The sequence below is a fragment of the Triticum aestivum genome, chromosome 5D (genome assembly GCF_018294505.1).
Source record: "Triticum aestivum cultivar Chinese Spring chromosome 5D, IWGSC CS RefSeq v2.1, whole genome shotgun sequence".
NCBI classification, from domain to species: Eukaryota; Viridiplantae; Streptophyta; class Magnoliopsida; order Poales; family Poaceae; genus Triticum; species Triticum aestivum.
The window spans coordinates 460526730-460533821 of NC_057808.1; positions in this window are offsets into that span (position 1 = coordinate 460526730).

The following is a 7092-nucleotide window of genomic DNA, read 5'->3' on the forward strand; positions in this document are numbered from 1 at the left end:
AAGTATATATAGGGGAGGGGGAGGGCTGCGCCCCCATCTAGGGTTCCCCCCCCCAAGGGGTGCGGCCAGCCCTAGATGGGGTTTGGGGGGGGGGCGGCCAAAGGGGGGAAGAGAGGTGGCGCCCCACTAGATGGGCCTAAGGCCCATCTGAGACTAGGGTTTCCCCCCCTTCCCCCTTTCCTGCGCCCTGGGCCTCTTGTGGGGGGGGGGGTGCACCAGCCCACCTGGGGCTGGTCCCCTTCCACACTTGGCCCATGCAGCCCTCTGGGGCCGGTGGGCCCACTTGGTGGACCCCCGGGACCCTCCCGGTGGTCCCGGTACATTACCGATATCACCCGAAACTTTTCCGGTGACCAAAACAGGACTTCCCATATATAAATCTTTACCTCTGGACCATTCCGGAACTCCTCGTGACGTCCGGGATCTCATCCGGGACTCCGAATAACATTCGGTAACCACGTACATACTTTCCCTATAACCCTAGCGTTATCGAACCTTAAGAGTGTAGACCCTACGGGTTCGGGAACCATGCAGACATGACCGAGACGACTCTCCGGTCAATAACCAACAGCGGGATCTGGATACCCATGTTGGCTCCCACATGTTCCACGATGATCTCATCGGATGAACCACGATGTCGGGGATTCAATCAATCCTGTATTCAATTCCCTTTGTCCATCGGTATGTTACTTGCCCGAGATTCGATCGTCGGTATCCCGATACCTTGTTCAATCTCGTTACCGGCAAGTCTCTTTACTCGTTCCGTAACTCACATCATCCCGTGATCAACTCCTTGGTCACATTGTGCACATTATGATGATGTCCTACTGAGTGGGCCCAGAGATACCTCTCCGTTTACACGGAGTGACAAATCCCAGTCTCGATTCGTGCCAACCCAACAGACACTTTCGGAGATACCTGTAGTGCACCTTTATAGCCACCCAGTTACGTTGTGACGTTTGGTACACCCAAAGCATTCCTACGGTATCCGTGAGTTGCACAATCTCATGGTCTAAGGAAATGATACATGACATTAGAAAAGCTCTGAGCAAACGAACTACACGATCTTGTGCTAGGCTTAGGATTGGGTCTTGTCCATCACATCATTCTCCTAATGATGTGATCCCGTTATCAACGACATCCAATGTCCATGGTCAGGAAACCGTAACCATCTATTGATCAACGAGCTAGTCAACTAGAGGCCTACTAGGGACATGGTGTTGTCTATGTATCCACACATGTATCTGAGTTTCCTATCAATACAATTCTAGCATGGATAATAAACGATTATCATGAACAAGGAAATATAATAATAACCTATTTATTATTGCCTCTAGGGCATATTTCCAACAGTCTCCCACTTGCACTAGAGTCAATAATCTAGTCCACATCACCATGTGATTAACACTCATAGGTCACATCACCATGTGACCAACATCCAAAGAGTTTACTAGAGTCAACAATCTAGTTCACATCTCTATGTGATTAACACTCAATGAGTTCTGGTTTGATCATGTTATGCTTGTGAGAGAGGTTATTTAGTCAACGGGTCTGAACCTTTCAGATCCGTGTGTGCTTTACGAATATCTATGTCATCTTGTGGATGCTACCACACGCTATTTGGAGCCATTTCAAATAACTGCTCTACTATACGAATCCGGTTTACTACTCAGAGTCATCCGGATTAGTGTCAAAGTTCGCATCGACGTAACCCTTTACGACGAACTCCTTTTCACCTCCATAATCGAGAAAATTCCTTAGTCCACTAGATACTAAGGATAAGTTCGACCGCTGTCATGTGGTCCATTCCCGGATCACTATTGTACCCCTTGACCAACTCATGGCAAGGCACACTACATGTGCGGTACACAGCATAGCATACTATAGAGCCTACGTCTAAAGCATAGGGGACGACCTTCGTCCTTTCTCTCTCTTCTGCTGTGGTCAGGTCTTGAGTCTTACTCAATACTCACACCTTGTAACACAGCCAAGAACTCCTTCTTTGCTGATCTATTTTGAACTCTTTCAAAATCATGTCAAGGTGTGCGTTCTTTGAAAGTATCATCGGGCGTCTTGATCCATCTCTATGGATCTTGATGCCCAATATGTAAGCAGCTTTATCCAGGTCTTCCTTTGAAAAAACTCCTTTCAAACAACCCTTTATGCTTTCCAGAAATTCGACATCATTTCGGATCAACAATATGTCATTCACATATACTTATCAGAAATGTTGTAGCGCTCCCACTCACTTTATTGTAAATACAAGTTTATAACAAACTTTGTATAAACCCAAAAACTTTGATCACTCCATCAAAGCGTATATCCTAACTCCGAGATGCTTGCTCTAGTCCATGGAAGGATCGCTGGAGCTAGCATACCTTTTAGCATCCTTAGGATCGACAAAACCTTTCTGATTGTATCACATACAATCTTTCCTTACGAAAACTGGTAAGGAAACTTGCTTTGACATCCATCTGCCAGATTTCATAAATGCAGCTAATGCTAACATGATTCCGACGGACTTAAGCATCGCTACGGATGAGAAAATCTCATCGTAGTCAACTCCTTGAACTTGTGGAAATACTCTTTGCCACAAGTCGAGCTTCATAGATGGTAACATTACCGTCCATGTCCGTCTTCTTCTCAAAGATCCATTTATCTCGGATTTCATGGCTTCTAACCATTTGTCGGAATATGGGCCCACCATCGCTTCTCCATAGCTCGTAGGTTCAGTATTGTCCAACAACATGATATCTCAGACAGGATCACGTACCACTCTGAAGTAGCACGCATCCTCGTCGTCCTACGAGGTTTGGTGGTGACTTGATCCGAAGTTTCATGATCACTATCATAAGCTTACACTTCAATTGGTGTAGGTGCCACAAGAACAACTTTCTGTGCCCTGCTACACACTAGTTGAAGTGACGGTTCAATAACCTTATCAAGTCTCTAACATCCTCCCACTCAATTCTTTCGAGAGAAACTTTTCCTCGAGAAAGGAACCGTTTCTAGAAGCAATTACTTTTGCTTCCAGATCTGAAATAGGAGGTATACCCAACTGTTTTGGGTATTCTTATGAAGATGCATTTATCCGCTTTGGGTTCGAGCTTATCAGCCTGAAACTTTTTCACATAAGCCTCGCAGCCCCAAACTTTTAAGAAACGACAACATAGGTTTCTCTAAACGGTGTCGTCTCAACGGAATTGCGTGGTGCCCCTTTTAAAGTGAATGCGGTTATCTTTAATGCCTAACCCATAAACGATAGTGGTAATTCGATAAGAGACATCATGGTATGCACCATATCCAATATGGTGCAGTTATGATGTTCGGACACACCATCACACTATGGTGTTCCAGGCGGTATTAATTGTGAAACACTTTCCACAATGTCTTAATTGTGTGCCAAACTCGTAACTCAGATACTCATCTCTATGATCATATCACAGACATTTTATCCTCTTGTCACGACGATCTTCAACTTCACTCTGAAATTACTTGAACCTTTCAATAATTCAGACTTGTGTTTCATCAAGTAAATACACTCAGCATCTACTCAAATCATTTGTGAAGTAAGAACATAACGATATCCACCGCATGCCTCAGCACTCATTGGACTGCATACATCAAAATGTATTACTCCCAATAAGTTGCTCTCTTGTTCCATCTTACTGAAAACGAGGCCTTTCAGTCATCTTGCCCATGTGGTATGATTTGCATGTCTCAAGTGATTCAAAATCAAGTGAGTCCAAACGATCCATCTGCATGGAGTTCCTTCATGCATATGTACCAATAGACATTGTTCGCATGTCTCAATCTTTTCAAAAACGAGTGAGTCCAAAGATCCATCTACATGGAGCTTCTTCATGCGTTCTATACCAATATGACTCAAATGGCAGTGCCACAAGTATGTGGAACTATCATTACTATTTTATATCTTTTGGCACGAACATGTGTATCACTACGATCGAGATTCATTTTAGGTGCAAGACCATTGAAGGTTTTATTCAAATAAACAGAGTAACCATTATTCTCCTTAAATGAATAACCGTATTGCGATAAACATAATCCAATCATGCTCAACGCAAACACCAAATCTCGATGGTAGAGGGAGCATGCGATGCTTGATCACATCAACCTTGGAAACACTTCCAACACATATCGTCATCTCACCTTTAGCTAGTCTCCATTTATTCCGCAGCTTTTATTTCGAGTTACTAACACTTAGCAACCGAACCGGTATCTAATACCCTGGTGCTGCTAGGAGTACTAGTAAAGTACACATTCATATAATGTATATCCAATATACTTCTGTCGACCTTGCCTGCCTTCTCATCTACCAAGTATCTAGGGTAGTACTGCTTCAGTGACCGTTCCCCTCATTACAGAAGCACTTAGTCTCGGGTTTGGGTTCAACCTTGGGATTCTTCACTAGAGCAGCAAACGATTTGCTGTTTCATGAAGTATCCCTTTTGCCCTTGCCCTTCTAGAAACTAGTGGTTTTACTAACCATCAACAATTGATGCTCCTTCTTGATTTCTACTTTCGCGGTGTCAAACATTGCGAATGGCTCAAGGATCATCATAACTATCCCTAATATGTTATAGTTCATCACGAAGCTCTACTAGCTTTGTGGCAGTGACTATGGAGAACCATCACTATCTCATCTGGGAGATTAACTCCCACTCGATTCAAGTGATTGTGGTACTCAGACAATCTGAGCACATGCTCAACGATTGAGCTTTTCTCCCTTAGTCTTCAGGCTTAAGAAACTTGTCAGAGGTCTCATACCTCTTGACATGGGCACTAGTTTGAAATCCCAATTTCAGTCTTCGGAACATCTCATATGTTCTGCGACGTTTCAAAAACGTCTTTGGTGCCACAATTCTAAACCGTTAGCATTACGCACTGAACTATCACGTAGTCATCAAAACGTGTATGCCAGATGTTTCGCAACATCTACAGACGACGCTGAGGTTCAGCACACCGAGCGGTGCATTAAGGACATAAGCCTTCTGTGCAGCAATGAGGACAATCCTCAGTTTACGGACCCAGTCCGCATAATTGCTACTACCAACTTTCAACTAAATTTTCTCTAGGAACATATCTTAAACAGTAGAACTAAAGCGTATGACATAATTTGTAAAGACCTTTTGACTATGTTCACGATAATGAAGTTCATCTGATTATTGAACTCCCACTCAGATAGACATCCCTCTAGTCATCTAAGTGATACATGATCCGAGTCAAACTAGGTCGTGTCCGATCATCACGTGAGACGGACTAGTCATCATCGGTGAACATCTCCATGCTGATCGTATCTTCTATACGACTCATGCTCGACCTTTCGGGCTCTTGTGTTCCGAGGCCATGTCTGTACATGCTAGGCTCGTCAAGTCAACCTAAGTGTTTTGCATGTGTTCCGAGGCCATGTCTGTACATGCTAGGCTCGTCAACACCCGTTGTATTCGAACGTTAGAATCTATCACACCCGTTCATCACGTGGTGCTTCGAAACAACGAACCTTCGCAACGGTGCACAGTTAGGGGGAACACGTCTCTTGAAATTTTAGTGAGGGATCATCTTACTTACTACCGTCGTTCTAAGCAGATAAGATGCAAAACATGATAAACATCACATGCAATCAAATAGTGACATGATATGGCCAATATCATTTTGCTCCTTTGATCTCCATCTTCGGGGCACCATGATCATCTTTGTCACCAGCATGACACCATGATCTCCATCATCATGATCTCCATTATTGTGTCTTCACGAAGTTGTCACGCCAACGATTACTTCTACTTCTATGGCTGACACGCTTAGCAATAAAGTAAAGTAATTTACATGGCGTTATTCAATAACACGCAGGTCATACAAAAAATAAAGACAACTCCTATGGCTCCTGCCGGTTGTCATACTCATCGACATGCAAGTCGTGATTCCTATTACAAGAATATGATCAATCTCATACATCACATATATCATTCATCACATCTTCTGGCCATATCACATCACATAGCACATGCTGCAAAAACAAGTTAGACGTCCTCTAATTGTTGTTGCAAGTTTTTACGTGGCTTGTATAGGTTTGTAGCAAGAACGTTTCTTACCTACGTAAGACCACAACGTGATATGCCAATTTCTATTTACCCTTCATAAGGACCCTTTTCATCGAATCCGTTCCGACTAAAGTGGGAGAGACAGACACCCGCTAGCCACCTTATGCAACTAGTGCATGTCAGTCGGTGGAACCTGTCTCACGTAAGCGTACGTGTAAGGTCGGTCCGGGCCGCTTCATCCCACAATGCCGCCGAAACAAGATAAGACTAGTAGCGGCAAGAAGAATTGGCAACATCAACGCCCACAACTACTTTGTGTTCTACTCGTGCATAGAAACTACGCATAGACCTAGCTCATGATGCCACTGTTGGGGAACGTAGCAGAAATTCATAATTTTCTACGCATCACCAAGATCAATCTATGGAGTAATCTAGCAACGAGGGGAAGGGGAGTGCATCTACATACCATTATAGATCGCGATGCGGAAGCGTTGCAAGAACGCGGATGAGGGAGTCGTACTCGTAGCGATTCAGATCGCGGTTGATTCCGATCTAAGCACCGAAGAACGGTGCCTCCGCGTTCAACACACGTGCAGCCCGGTGACGTCTCCCACGCCTTGATCCAGCAAGGAGGGAGGGAGAGGTTGGGGAAGACTCCATCCAGCAGCAGCACGACGGCGTGGTGGTGATGGAGGAGCGTGGCAATCCCGCAGGGCTGCGCCAAGCACCGCGGGAGAGGAGGAGGAGGGAGAGGGGTAGGGCTGCGCCGAAAGAGAGACGTTCTCATGTGTCTTGGGCAGCCCAAACCTCAAGTATATATAGGGGAGGGGGAGGGCTGCGCCCCCATCTAGGGTCCCCCCCCCCAAGGGGTGCGGCCAGCCCTAGATGGGGCTTGGGGGGGTGGCCAAAGGGGGAAGAGAGGTGGCGCCCCACTAGATGGGAATAGGCCCATCTGAGACTAGGGTTTCCCCCCTTCCCCCTTTCCTGCGCCCTGGGCCTCTTGTGGGGGGGCGCACCAGCCCACCTGGTGCTG